General features: G+C 31.1%; 1 protein-coding gene across 5 annotated transcripts in view; it reads left to right on the forward strand.

The window, feature by feature from the left end:
• The first annotated feature begins 6,576 nt into the window (after positions 1–6,576).
• The window catches only part of LOC142327251 (lysocardiolipin acyltransferase 1-like), a 63,997-nt gene continuing 55,838 nt past the window's right edge, over positions 6,577–14,735 (forward strand). The window contains exons 1-2 of one of the 5 annotated variants that reach the window (XM_075370106.1): positions 6,577–6,714; positions 9,101–9,153. The gene's annotated coding sequence lies outside the window, so the exon portion shown is untranslated. The other 4 variants (XM_075370087.1, XM_075370137.1, XM_075370096.1 and 1 more) reach the window with 4 other exon arrangements.

Genomic DNA, 14,735 nt, shown 5'->3' on the forward strand with positions numbered 1-14,735 from the left:
CAAAAGAAGATAATATACTTATGGCCATGTTGTATGTCTGTTCTGCTACTTAAAAACTGATTAGTACAAATTTAATAGACATTTTTTCTCAGTTGACAAGTTATATTGGGTTATACCAATTACCATAAAAATATTACACTTCTTGAGCCCTTGAAATCATTTCTAGTGTAGAGAATACTACTGTCATAACTTTTAAATGTAATAAATATATCATTTATTCTTTTTACAGGTGTACATTAGACTAGATTTACTGTTAATTTTAATTTTTTTGTTTTTAATTTAAATAATTGTAAATTTATGTCTATTTCATATTTATCAGACTCAAGTGAAATTCAAGTGTCACCTTCATTCTCTTTAGCAGACAGGTATTTCTTGGTCTCAAGTACATAAGAGCCATAAGTACCATACATATATTTTTATGAATATTGCAAAAGTTATTTCAGTCTAACTAAATTAAAAAACCAAATTTATAACAGTACAAAAACAAACAATCAACAAAAGAGATACCTCTTTAAACAGCATAAAATAAAAAGAATGGGTTGGAGAGGCAGTGCAATATTAGAAGATTACATAATACACTTAAAAACATTTAGAAATACATATATAATACAATGTAACACATTATGAACCCATGTGTTTGCATAATAAAACAAAACATTAAAATAATGTCAGTTTCTTAAAGGTATGAATCCCATTGTTCATTTGTGTTAAAACCCCTAAGGTCTCTTTTTGATATGACATAACTTTTGGGCCTGTAGTTAAAAAAAATTAGTATTACAAACACTGAAAACAGGAAACAACTGTGGTGTGGTGAATACATGCCATAAATGTAAGATGTCCCACTGGGTTGGGTTAGTGGTGAACTTGTCATTGCAAATCGGCTGATTTCAAAGTAGAAAGTTCTAAGGTTCAAATCGTAAAAGCAGTTACTTTTATATGGATTTGAATACTAGATCATGGGTACTGGTGTTCTTTGGTGGTTAGTTTTCAATTAACCACACATCTCAGGAATGGTCGACCTGAGACTACATTTCATTTACATTCTTACATATCCTCTCTAGTAATACCTTACGATGGTTCTTGAGGATAAACAGAAAAACGAGAGAGAGATGCAAGATGATTGCCATCTTGCTTCCTTTACCATTTACCCTTACCCTTACTTGAGCCACAGAAAACCCTTACAAACCTATTGCATCAGATTACTGACAACTTCACTTAAGATAAGTTTTGTCATTTTTAGAATCTCCTTTCTCCCAAACTATGTCAAGCAGTTTTTTGGTACCAGAATGTTTTATTTTGTATTTTAACAGACTGCAAGAGTATGGTCAGAGGTTGGTTACGTGAATGTTATGAAAAATGGACATGCATTTCAATGTTTATATTAAGATACACCTTAGTCGTTGTATGCCTATGGATATGCAAAACTAAGATCATTTTCATGTGAATAGATTTTTACAATTTAGGTTATAATTTTTATCAGCTCATAATTTGTTAATAACAAATCAATAAAAGTGAAGTGAAGATTAGGAATCAAATCAATCTTCTTAAATATTTACTAGATGAACATTATTTACACAAATTCATCACACCATTTAAGGAAGTTATAATATCTTTCATTAAGAAATATAACATATATTTTATTTGTTAAAATAAAACCTAGGCCAGGCTTTAAGTTAAAACAAATTTTATGTGAAAGGACAATTTTTTATTTCTCCCAGAAAGCTGTTCTGGAATGGTTTTCCTGCACCAGTGCATCCTGAAAGTAGTGGATAAATGGAAAAAAAGCTGTAACATTTATTTAAGCCTTTCTGTATGGATGGTTGGAATGCTAATGCTTGGGACATTTATACATTACACAAACAAGTAAACTGTAGACTGCTGTTTGACTTTTATTCTTATCAAATCATAATTTTACTGGATTTCAAAATGCTAGAGACAAATCTTTGCTGTTTAAATGATTCCAACTAAAATTGTGTGGTGTTTGCATATGTGATTATTTTGTCACGGTGTAGTATAATTTGAATTGAGTCTAAGATAGTAACTTTCTAGTGAGATGTTGATGGTGACGATAGAGCACCACTTTAAATTAAGACATATTTGAAGAATATTGTTAATTACTTGAACAATAAAAACATGAATTTATATTTAGTTATGTTAAATATTTTTGTGGGTGCATGAGAACAAGCACTTTATACTGAGAAACATAGAATTGATTTTCTCAATTAGAAGCTTTAATCTCGCAAGGAAATAATTTTTTTACCCTTTTTCTAAGTATTGTTCTAATTCAGTTTTAACAGGACAGAAAAATATAATCTCAAAAATGTTGAAAACTGTATAGTCATGCAAATTACTTTATTCTAAGGTACAAAATAATATTGACAACTTAGAGGATAATGTAGTTTTTCATTAATTAGAATACACAAAAATGTTATTGTAAGTAGAGCTGGCTCCTAACACAATCATTTTAAAATAAACTTTGAATGTATGAAACAAATACTACCTTCAAAGTAGTGCAATCACTCGAATGTAAGAAAACAATAACAAAAAATATATGAAAACCTTGAACTACATGAGCATTAAAAATATACACACATATTCTCAAGCATATCAAACAACATAAGGATACAAACACAACATACTACGATCGTTAAGAAATTTTTCGGCCTGACTCGGAGATGGCAAAATTTTGACCAAATGACTATGATATTTATTAAGTATGAATCTTTAAATGGTATGTAGCAAAATCTCAGATTGCATGTGGCTTTAGTTGTTGGTTGTGGCGATCAAGTAAAGTGAAACCGTTTTGGCATTATTTGAAGAACTGATAAAATCATAAGTAGAGTGTATAAAATACTTTTTGTTAGAAAATTTAACCCCAGTGAAAATACAATAGTTAACACCCCATTTCAAAGAATTCTTCCCCTTCAAATCGACGATAAAAAAGGACTGTTGAATATAAAGGTTGTATAAACTATTAATGATGTTGAATGTTCAGTACGCCCAAAAACCGCTACGGCCGAAGAAATCGCCACAAAAGATTCACAATACCATATTAAATAATCGTCGACTAAAGATAAGTGAAAATCTCTAGATCGTGTCCACATCTTAGGTGATATTTTTTGACGTGTCGATGTTTGTTAACTTGACTAAAAATGCATTTTACTAAACACATCTCAAGGATGTTCAGACTTATATATGCGATTTGTTGGGTTTCTTTGACCTGAATTACACATCAGATACCAAAGTGTGTGTGGGGACAGGTGAAAGTAAGCCAAAGGGATATTAGTTCCATCTCCTGGAAAATTCAGGAGTACGGTTTTGTTATTCTCCAGATGAGGTTCTTATAGATGACCTTTTTTTCTGTTTAGCCTCCGGGAATCACAGTCAGGTATTACCTCAGAGGATGATATGTATGAGTGTAAGTGAAGTGTAGTCTTGCACAGTCTCAGGTTAATTGAAACCCAACCACCAAACACCCGTATCCATGATCTAGTATTAAAATCCGTATAAAAGTAACTGCTTTTACTGGGATTTGAATGTTGGAACTCTAAACTTTGAAATCAGCAGCTGATTTGGGAAGACACATTCACCACTAGATCAACCTGGTGGGTTCTCCTAGACTACCTGGAAAAAGGCGGGATCATCACGGAGTAGTATTACGTTTGACTATTTGAACGATTGAGAGGTGCTATTCAGGTTAGAAGTCCACATCTAACTAAAAAAAAAGTGCTCTTTCACCATGATAATGCACCTTTACATATGTGTAAGGTTGTTGCTGCAAAACTACATGAAGCTTGGAAGTGCTTCCATATATGTTGGATCTGGCTCCCAGTGATTACTTCTTCTTCCAGGCCTGAAGAAATGGCTTTACGCTGTAAGTTATACTGAGAGCAAATCGCATTATTCTGAGGGTATTAAAAAGTTGGAAAGTTGTTTGTATAAATGAATTGAATTGCAAAATGAATATGGAAAAAATAAATAATTTATGAAAAAATCTTATGTTTACTTTGTCAAGCTTAGAATTTTCTGAAAACGACCCTTGAAAAATAATTAAGTGTATGATTAAACATAGCAATTCAACAACAACAGTGCATTACAAATAATCTGCAAGTGCGTATGTCATTTGATGAGAAGGAAAAAATTCATTTCACTAGTCTTGCAGGAATAAGCTTATAAGCAAGTTAAATTTGTAGTACAGTATTAACAGAAAGTAAATTTTAAAATCTTAGACTACAGAATGCAAAAATAATTTTGAAAAATGTGTTTTGAAACAGTTTAAACTCTACAGTTTTATTTTTCCCACAATGGTAAAAATAACCAAACAGCAGTTTATTTCGGTACAGTTGTATAAAATGAGATGAGTATGAAGAATCCTGAAGTGCAAGACTGTAAAACATATGTTTATAAAGATCTGATAGGAAACCTTTTTTCATCATTTTGTATAATTTACTGGAGCAGAGTGTGATCTGTAAAGGATGTCCCTAATTTACATAATTTTTCATTTAACAGGTCATTTATAGAGACAAGAAACAAGTAATAATGATTCTGTGAGACCCTGCCAAGTTAACATAACTTTTTATATATATCTAACATTGATACACTGCTTCTTGTGCAAATATTAAGTAATCCACTTAAATGGCAAGCCTCAAATTACAGCTCGATATAGTTTATTGAAGTAGAGTGATCAATATTACCAAATGCTCTCATAATGTCAAGAAATAATGCTAACTTTACAAATACTATGATTAATTTTCCATTATAAAATTAATGGTTCATAATACTGAATCATAAAATTTTCAAAGCCACTTCAATACTGATGACATCTTTGGAATCAAATTTTTCCTGCTGAAAAGATTTGCCCTTGTCTAAAAAATTAGTGGACTTATTTAAACACATTTTTACAGAATTTAAAGAAAATCCAAAGCAAAAAAAACTTATAATTATAAAATTCATTTCTGAAACTGACCTTATATGTTAGCTAACATTAAAGGACATTTTCAGTGATGAAGCATTAATTTTTTCAAACCAGTACAGGAATATTTTGTATTCATGATTGATAATGTGTTAATAATAACAGGTGCTGTACTATTTGTTTAAGATTAACTAATTCTCTTTTGGTCCTAGGAAAAATCTTATTTCTATTTCTTTATTAGCTAATTCTTCTACTTAAGTTTTGATCATTTAATTATTCATTTTATTTTTTGTATTATAATAATTACTATTCACTGATTATTTCTTTGTATAACTATTATTTCTTAATTACTATGATTATGTGGTCTGCTTCTGTTGAAAATGATTTGGAGAAAATTAATGCTTATTCTGCTTTTTGAGAATTTTCATCCTGTTATAAAATGGTAAGAAAAATCTCTTTATACTGATATTCCAGGTCATCATTAAAAATCCCAATTGATGAAATCTCTTTTTGGGTTATTCTGTTAGATATTTATTAAAGACACCCGCGCATCTTCATTTTCATCAGTCTTTTTAGAATCATTAACTTTTAATTTAGATATTTGCCTCCTATGGACAATTAGTCAGATTTCACATTATTTACTTGTAATACTTCATTTTCTAAAACAAATATTTTATTAATACTAAACAAATGTTAGTTAGAATTTTTAACCTACATATTACTTTTTTTTGTAGTATTATGTTAATTGGGTATGGAAACAAGTAGGCAATATTAAGGAAAAGGCCCATACATTGAATGAAGAAGCAGTCACATGAGGGGGTAACTATGGCCCTGGGTAAAAACACCTGGATGTATTGCAGCAGCAAAGAACAGGCAGAATCAAAAAGTAGTTGCAAATGGAGGTGACTCTGAATGGCTAAGGAGGGATGAAGAAGACCTGTGTTTTAAAATAATACCATTAAAAATAATAATTTTTCAATTTCAAGCTACAGGAATATTTACATATTATAGTAATTTTTTATACATTTTACCTATATCATTAATTGCTAAATAAAGACAATCGGTTTTTTAAGGGTTTTCTAAGTAACTTTTTTCCATTTCATAATGTCTAATTTACTAAGTCCAATTTATTGATTCATAACTATATTTACAAGTTTCATACATAAAATCAGTATTTAATAATACTTCCTTTTAATCATACTCATGGAATTTTTGTCTAAGCTATTTATGATCAGTCATTTACATTGTATTCAAAGCTGATTCTACTGTTTCTAACGAGCAATGTATAGGGGTAGTGATTTATTAATAATATTATAAAAGATCTGCTACTTACTAATGTATGATAAATTACCTGGGAGTTAATTTTAACAAATAATTAATAATTTTTTTGTGAAAGGCATCTTTTGTGATAGTGATCATTTTTAAAAATTAAATTTAAATAATTATTTTTTATTAAAAATTTGCAAAAAGAGTTTTTGTATTAGAACAAATTACTCTTTTCAGTTTTTTGTACTTATTCAAATTTTATATGTGAAACAAATGCAGTTTCAACCAGAATGGAATTGTATTAGCAGATGTATTGATTGTATTAGCAGATGTATAAGACTGTTTGTTATGAATGTTGTTTTTTATAATTAAATTACAGAAGCCATTTTGTAGCTAATTCTTTTAGTCCACATTATAGATCATTTTTGCAAAGGTTGTGAATGACATAATTATTAACACAGTTATTCTTACATTCAATTTTTAATGTATTGCATTTTACTTATTTTTTGTTTTATTGCAAAGAATTTCATAGTGAGGTAAAACGACATTAAAATATGTTATTTCGATAGAAAATATTTTCTTTGACTATATGTATATTTTTGTGCCAAGCCTTGCTCTTCTTTGGGCAAATTTATGATTATTTTTTAATCTTTTATTAGAAGTCACTTTGGCATGCAAGTTGTAAGTTTTTACTAGTAATTCAAACAGCTAATTTTTATATTGAAAAATGAGGGAATTCAAAGATGTTTTTAATTTTTTCATTTATTTATATTATTCCTTAGTATTAATATTTTTAACCTAATGATGTACAGTCTGATGTTATTCTGATATTCAAAGTAATTTCAATACAATTAGTGGGTAAATTTAAACTAATTATTACATAAAAAAATAATGAATAATAATATTAATACTGATGCATTGCAGAGAGCTTAATGTATAGCTAGTTTTTAATTCCAAATTTCTTATAAGCACTTTTTAAGATAATTTGTGCAGAATGTTTTGTAGGCCTATCCATATTTAAAATAAAATGTTAAAAATATGTATAATATTATAGATTTGAAGAAAACTAACAAAAAAATTAAAAACTAGTACTTTTTTCAGTCGTTTAAACTTTCAATTTTGAAGCCAGCATCAAAGTAAGGTTTATAAATTTTTAGTAGTTTTTAATTTGACAGAGACTAAATAAAGTCAAAATTTGAAGAGTTGAAAAAGTATTCCTTTAACAATTTACAGCAGTTTTTACTTTTGCATAAGGATTGAAAGAAATAGAAGAGCATTGGATTTGTTACATTCATATCTATTGATTATTTTAGCAGGAAATTATTCTTTTAATTCACGAATAAAGCAATAAGAAGTTATGACAAGTGAAAATCAATGAAGAAACTGAAAAATTATTCACATTATATGCTAAGCTTTCAAATAAATTTTCTCACTGATTCCACTCGGAGAATTTCTTAGGTTGTAGCATAACAAACAAAAATGCATGAAAAGTATGAAAAAGAGGCAAATCCTAACTGAGTATCGCAAACTTGTTCCCGTAGGTCATGATTGAATACTTAATCAAGTTTATCGACCCTAGCAATAATTGGGTGAGTATGAATGCTGTTAGTTATGACTAAGGTTCATAGTAAAAAAAAGCGAATAATTATTAAAACAATTTGATGAAAAACAGAATTATGTATAAAACATATGTATATTTGTCTATTGATCTTAAGTTGAATAGATCAGCAAAGTATTTTTTTTGAAAATCTTATTCAGCCTCATTATTCTCTATTAAACAAATTTATGTTTTAAAATGATAAAACATGTATTTTAATGTCTGGATTGTTAATAATAAATAATTTTGATGAGAAGAGATTTAGTTTACTACAGTGATTTTTATATGGTAGAATGTACTTAAAAAAAATATTCTGTTATTTAAAGTAATTTGTTGTGTGTAATTTTGGTTTTAAATTTTACTAGTCTTCAAAATTTATCTGATGTAAGATGTAAAATATTGTTTTTTTTTTTATTTTATTAAAGAACTAATTTGATTATATTTATTTAACTTATAAAAACATTAACCAATAATAGTAATTAATTTCAAAACTTTAAATTACTGTCATATTTAGAGAATAGATTTCAAAAGTAAAACGGGGTATAGAAGAGTGTGAGTGTGTGTGTATATATGAATACGTTTAAATGTGTATCTTTCTTTTAGAATGATATTAAGTGCCAAAAACAAATTTAATTCTTAGGGAACTATTTCTGATTTAGTCTACTTGGCCATTACTTTAGGTGTTTGCTATTTTAGGCTTTCTGTTTCTCTGATTGCAAAACATTTTCATTACTGTTAAGTAATAGAATTAGCAAACTTCTTTCCTTTCATAAATTGATAACACTTAAAGATTTCTATGCCTCATTTATAATTTGTCACTAATTCATTTTATTTAAAATATATACAATTGCAATATTCTGTAACCATTATGAACTGCAATAAATTAAATTAAATAGGGATGAAATGATGGCAGTAGTTAGAATAAACTGAATTCATATTTAAAAAAAAAAAAAAAAAAAATTATAATTAAATAATCTTTCTCATCAATTTTTGTCAGTCTTAACAAATACCTAAACTATTGAAACTATGACTGTTAAGAAGTGTTATAAATATTAACGAATCAATTAATTGGCACTGTAACACTTTTGCTGAATTTAAAAGATCCCACCATCACTGCTCTTTGTAAATAATAAAACACTTACTTTCCTTATGACTTTTTTTTACTTTTATTAAAAAGTGATTAAATTTCATTTATTACCAACATGTTAGATGATTGTTGAAATCATGTTTGCTGTTACTGATTTTGGTTTTTAAGAACAATCTTCTCAGTTTCATCTAATGATTTGTGTCAAAATGATTTTTTCTGTGTTGTGACAACATTTTAGTGCGTGGACATGCTGAATTAGTCGATTTATTACATCTTCATACTTTAGTACAGGTATTTATTTTTTTGTATCATAATTTTTAAAAATTAAAATTAAATTGAAATAAAACTATTGATGTATAATTTTTTTTCTTGGACTGCATACTAGTTTTATCTTATTAGTCCGGGAATACTTGTTTGTTCAGTTTGATTAAAACATATTTAAAATTAACAGAATTTTATAGAAGGCTGTTCATATATTGTTGAATTAACATTCTAAAACTCATATTTTCAAATATAAAGTAAATTATTTCATTGAATATGTACACTACTGTACATAAGTTTATCTGATTAATTTTAATTTTATTTTGTTTTAACTTATTTTCCTTTAAAAAATAAATTAATATAATAAAGTTAATTTTCATTTTTAATTATGGATATTTGAATATTTCTGTCAATATTCAAATTTTTATTTCCTCTCATTTATAAAATTTATTTCTCTCGCTCATATAAAAATAATATGTATAATCCAAAATAATGAATGCATCTAGACAGTAACAATTTATGATAGGTATTCTTTTCTTAATGATGTATTATTATTTTATATTGATGTTTATTTATAAATGTTCTGTATTAATTACAATTACATGCATTTTAAATTAATAAATTGGTTAAGAAGGAAATATATTTATTTAAATAAATTCTTAGAGTATTAATTAGGATAAGATTTTAAAAAAAGAGTTATTTTTGTGTTTACACAGAAAACTGCACGAGTAGTTTTTTATCGTAACATGTGTTACTTTTATGATATTTAACAGTTAAGGAATCTCAACACCATGCAGTAACACCGACCTGACATTGTTTCTGTTTATTAAATGTGGATAAGGCCATTGATATTTCATCCTTATTTACCACTTAATTTTGTGGATTCTGTTATCTTGGACAGTTGCTGTGGAATCATAAAGTTGTAAAGGATGCAATTGGCTTTTTAACAAGCATTTGCTTTTTAACCCAGACCTTGCCCAATTTGCATTCTTAATAATTTGTAACAATCTAATCTCTAAAAAATAATCTTTTATTTTCAAAAAACGTGAACAACGTATGGTAAAAAGTCGCTCTTACAGTTTTCTCTTCATACGTTTCATGTAGGTTATTGTTCAATGTATATGAAATAGACTTTAAATAGGCTACATTTATACAAATTATGGACAGTTGTTAGCGTATTTGCAACATAAAAATAATTTGAAGTTTTATAATATAGTTGGACTTTTAATATTTTATAATACCATCCATAAATAGCAAGTAAATAAATTATAAATAGAATTCCTTGTTATTCCTACACATGTAGTACCTTGTATGGTTATACCTGTAAGATATCTTGTTCGTTTTTTAAAAGAAAACTTAAAATCTTTGAAAACTCTGAAATAGGAAATCAATTTTAAAGTCTGTGTGTTAAGAGAAATTTCGAGTGAATGGGAAACAAGCGATCTTCCGTAAAATCCTGAACATATAATTCTCTTCCTGCAAGGAAAATAACTTTTACAAAATAAAAATTATTGTTCTACTCCGTAAAATTGAAATAAACCCTAGTGAAGCTTGCTCGCATTACACCATTTGATGCCAATTAAGTTAAAAGTATGTTCGCACTTGTAGCAAAGCTGGCACCATTAAAAAATGTCATAATCAAGCCATCTGAAAAAGCCAACTTCTGAAAATCGGTATGCATTGTAATTTAAAAACGACATTTTTTTGTTGTACCTTGATCATAATTTATAATTATTAATTTAAGTTATAACTAAAATTCCTTTTCATTTTGTATTTGGCTATACAACAGAAACTGATTAAGATACAACGTTTTGAAATATTATCCGTTTTACACCTTTGAAAAAATACACTCATTTTTGCGATTTTCTTGAATACAAAGTCCTCCTGTAAAATTTATCGTATTAAAGTTACTCTTTTTTAAATATGCTTTAATTTTTTTTTAATTTTTCATTCTGTGGGACACAATAGTTATAAAAAATTTTTTTTAAATTCCAAGTTCATAAAAAATATCATGTAAAATAATTAACAGGAAGCATATCATCTAAAAAGCGATTATCTTTTTGAGTACATAATTATTATATTTATATTAGAGTATATAATTAATCATATTTATTAGTAATTATTTATTATAATTGTTCAACAATAATATTTTTATTATTTTAAAGCTACTATATTTATATTTCATTGAATAAAGTAATTTTTTCAGAAAAGTTATTTTTCTGGAATCGATCATTAATATTTACGTTAAATGAACAAAACGCCATTTTGAACTTCCTTTAAAATGTCAATTTTGACGCATGCTTTTTTTACAAACAGAGCTTTTGAAACGGCAATTTATATGATATTGAAATTTACAATAAATAAGAAATATTCAAAACATAATTATAAGAAATTAAACTCTTCTGATATAATTATAAAAAATCCCCTTCGGCACGCCGGAAAGCGCAGGTAGATTTCACCGATGCTAAGTAGGGGATAAAAAAGATTACCACCTTCAAGTTAAGAAAAACTTCAAGTATAATTAATACAACAATGGTTGCATGTGGAAAACGTTTTACATGTTTAGCATACGACAAGCCCCATCTAATTAAAATTTCAGCAAACGTTTGGTCATCCCTTGCCGTAAGGATTGGTCATATCAAAAATTGTTTCAGACAAAAGTTTTAGATAATGTTTAGAGGACTAACGACTACTTTAAGCCGATTCGATACTCTGACTGTTAAGAGAGGGACGATTTTTTGTTGTTTTCAAAACCCCATTTTTTCCACCCCTTGGGTCAATGTTTGGTGATATCAAAAAACTTCCCTTACATACGTTTTAGGCCATTATCCAAATAATAGTAGGAACTTTAAACAAATTCAATATTTTACTTAATAAGAAAGTTATAGCGATATTTTGTTTTTTCGTAAAAGCCCCCCTATTTCCACCCCATGGTCCGATTTTAACGAACTCGACCGAGATTTTGGGACGAGTTATTTTTAAGGAACAATTTGAAAGTGATTGGCGCAAAATTACGGCAGTTATCGTGCCCACAAGAAAATGAAATTATATATATATATATTTATATAATTGTATGTATAAACTTTTGAGCTGATGATAGTTTTGAACATACGAATAGTTTTGCCCGACGAAGGCAAGGTTCCACAAGAGCGGGTTTAAGACCGACCCCTGTGAAACCCCACCAAACATATCAAAGGAGATCTCTCTATCTTCAGTCAGAGTCATCACTTTCCTCTCATGCAGATAGCAATTGACAATACTCGATATATATCCACTGACTCCGCGTGCACGCAACGAAGCCATGATCACTGGCCACGGAATGCTTCCAAAGGCATTCCTGACATCTCGGAGGACCAGCAACGGTATCTTTTGTCAACGCAAGGTGCCCGCTGCCCGATCTTTCGCCCAATTGAGGACACCCCTAATAGCATCCATAGTTGACCTCCCCCTAAAAAAACTATACTGGTTAGAGGAGAGGCCGCCCGATTCCTCTACCTCCTTCCAAAGCCTGTCGACTATTAGCCGTACCATTAGCTTGCCAATCGTGTTCAACAGCGAAATAGGACGATAGGCAACGCTACCATCTTCCGTTACAGCTTTCTTAGGGATTAAGACCAGCAGCGTCTCTTTTCATTGTGCAGCATGTAGTGCACAGTTTAACGCGTCAAGGACTACCCAAGGGTGCCTTGAAACAAGCGTCTTAATAATGGATCCAGGGACCATGTCCGGGCCCGGGCTTTTATTTGAATTTAGCCGCGAAGCGGCTCTTTGCATCTCCTTGGTGTTAAATTGGTGAGTATGAACCACACGAATCTGTCTCCAAGGCGACTCAACGACTGGATAAAGCTCGGAAATTGTATGATGAGCGACATCTCTACTTAGTGGGGCAACAGGTTTCCCAAATCTGCTCACAACAATTTTATATGCCCTACCCCATGGATTGACCTCAAGGTCAGCCAGCAATTTTAGCCACGCCTTCGCCTTGACCTCCTTTATGGCCAGATTCAAAGCACTTCTTGCACGCCAATAATCCTGAAGGAGTTCCTCGACTATCCGGCCAACACGTCTATTGGCTCTATGTGATTTCCTCCTGGCCGCAAACGCAGCAATCTCTTTCTCTGCAATGTCACTGGACTACCAATATACTTGTCTACGAGAACCATTTAGCGTCCCACCATGTCGACCTTCTTCAGTAGCAGCTTCCGATAGGCTCTCAGATGTAATTGGGTTGTTCGTTCGAAACTTTGCAGCAATCCTATCGACAACACGGCCGGCCTGGAGTTCAATTTGTTTCCAACACTGAGGACACAACATACGTCCAGGCAACTCAATTTGGAACTCAAAGATAATGACTAGATGGTTTCTTGCGATTTCAGTCTCGAATCCTAGGTGCTATTTGCTCGGAGGTCGCCGTAAAGTCCACAACCGACCCACGCCCCCTACCAACATAAGTAGGTAAAAAGCGCTCATTATGGACAACAAGCCCAAGTGCTGAGAACAATGCCGCCAGAATTTATCCTCTTGAGGTGGAAATCATTCCCCCAAGCTCCAGACATTGCTAGTTAAAATCACCGGATAATATAACTGGGGTTTCTGCACGTCGTATACAATCTCCCAGATCACCAAGAAAAGCTTGATATCGTTCATCGCTGGAATTAGATGAAACATAATCAGATGTAAAAGTGCAATCGGTAAGATCCACCGATTCATATCCATCAGCTCTTGATACCCGGGAGACAGCATACCGGCCCGAAACATTCGTTTTGGCAGCATCCCCGGATCGATCAACAACCCACGAGTGCGTGGCCACCCTTCTTCTGTTAGGCTCCACAACAGCCAGGAAATCCACATCATGATCAATCGCAACAGATGAGGTCATGTGCTATGAAATACCTATTAGCGTTAACTTGCATTATTCTCATTTCGAAGCTCTTGGACCCAGCCCGATGTCCCACCTCCACAAGCAGAACATCTTGCAGGCTCCTGACAATTTGCCCTAAAATAGTCCTGTCCACCACACCTAAAGCAGCACTTCCACCGATCTGAGCCCCTACAGAATGCAGCCACGTGGGCGGTCTCCCAGCACCGGTAACAGCGATCATCAGGCTCCCGAATGCTCACGCGACAGTGAATCCAACCAATTCGTATTCGCTGTTCTATCAGCTTCTTAGCCACCCGGTAGCCAGTGACAACTGTGGCAATCCTAGTGTCTCCAAAGGCGGACCGAACTGAGGACAATTTAAAATCCTCATTCTCACCAACAGCCTGCTGCAATGCGTCAGTAATCTCTTTCTTGTGTCTCCTGAAATATCCTTAATATTGACCACCGTCCGGCGACATTCTCTTGATTTAAGGTCTGCCGGAGTCCAACAATATTCGAACACAAAAAGTTTCGAAATCTTTCAGCAGCTGTTGCTTCCTTGACTCTAACATGAAGATCTTCGTTGGTTCCTTTCCTCATGGAAATTATTTCACCGACCTCGCTGGAGGTTACTGACTCCTTCATGGTCATCAACAGATCCGCATATGTACATAATCTATGCCTTAACTATAACTGTCTGACTATCAGAGACAGCGGGAGTAGTTCATACAAATCTCCTGCCTTCAACAGG

This window comes from Lycorma delicatula, chromosome 1, assembly GCF_047948215.1.
Source record: "Lycorma delicatula isolate Av1 chromosome 1, ASM4794821v1, whole genome shotgun sequence".
In the NCBI taxonomy this organism is placed as follows: domain Eukaryota; kingdom Metazoa; phylum Arthropoda; class Insecta; order Hemiptera; family Fulgoridae; genus Lycorma; species Lycorma delicatula.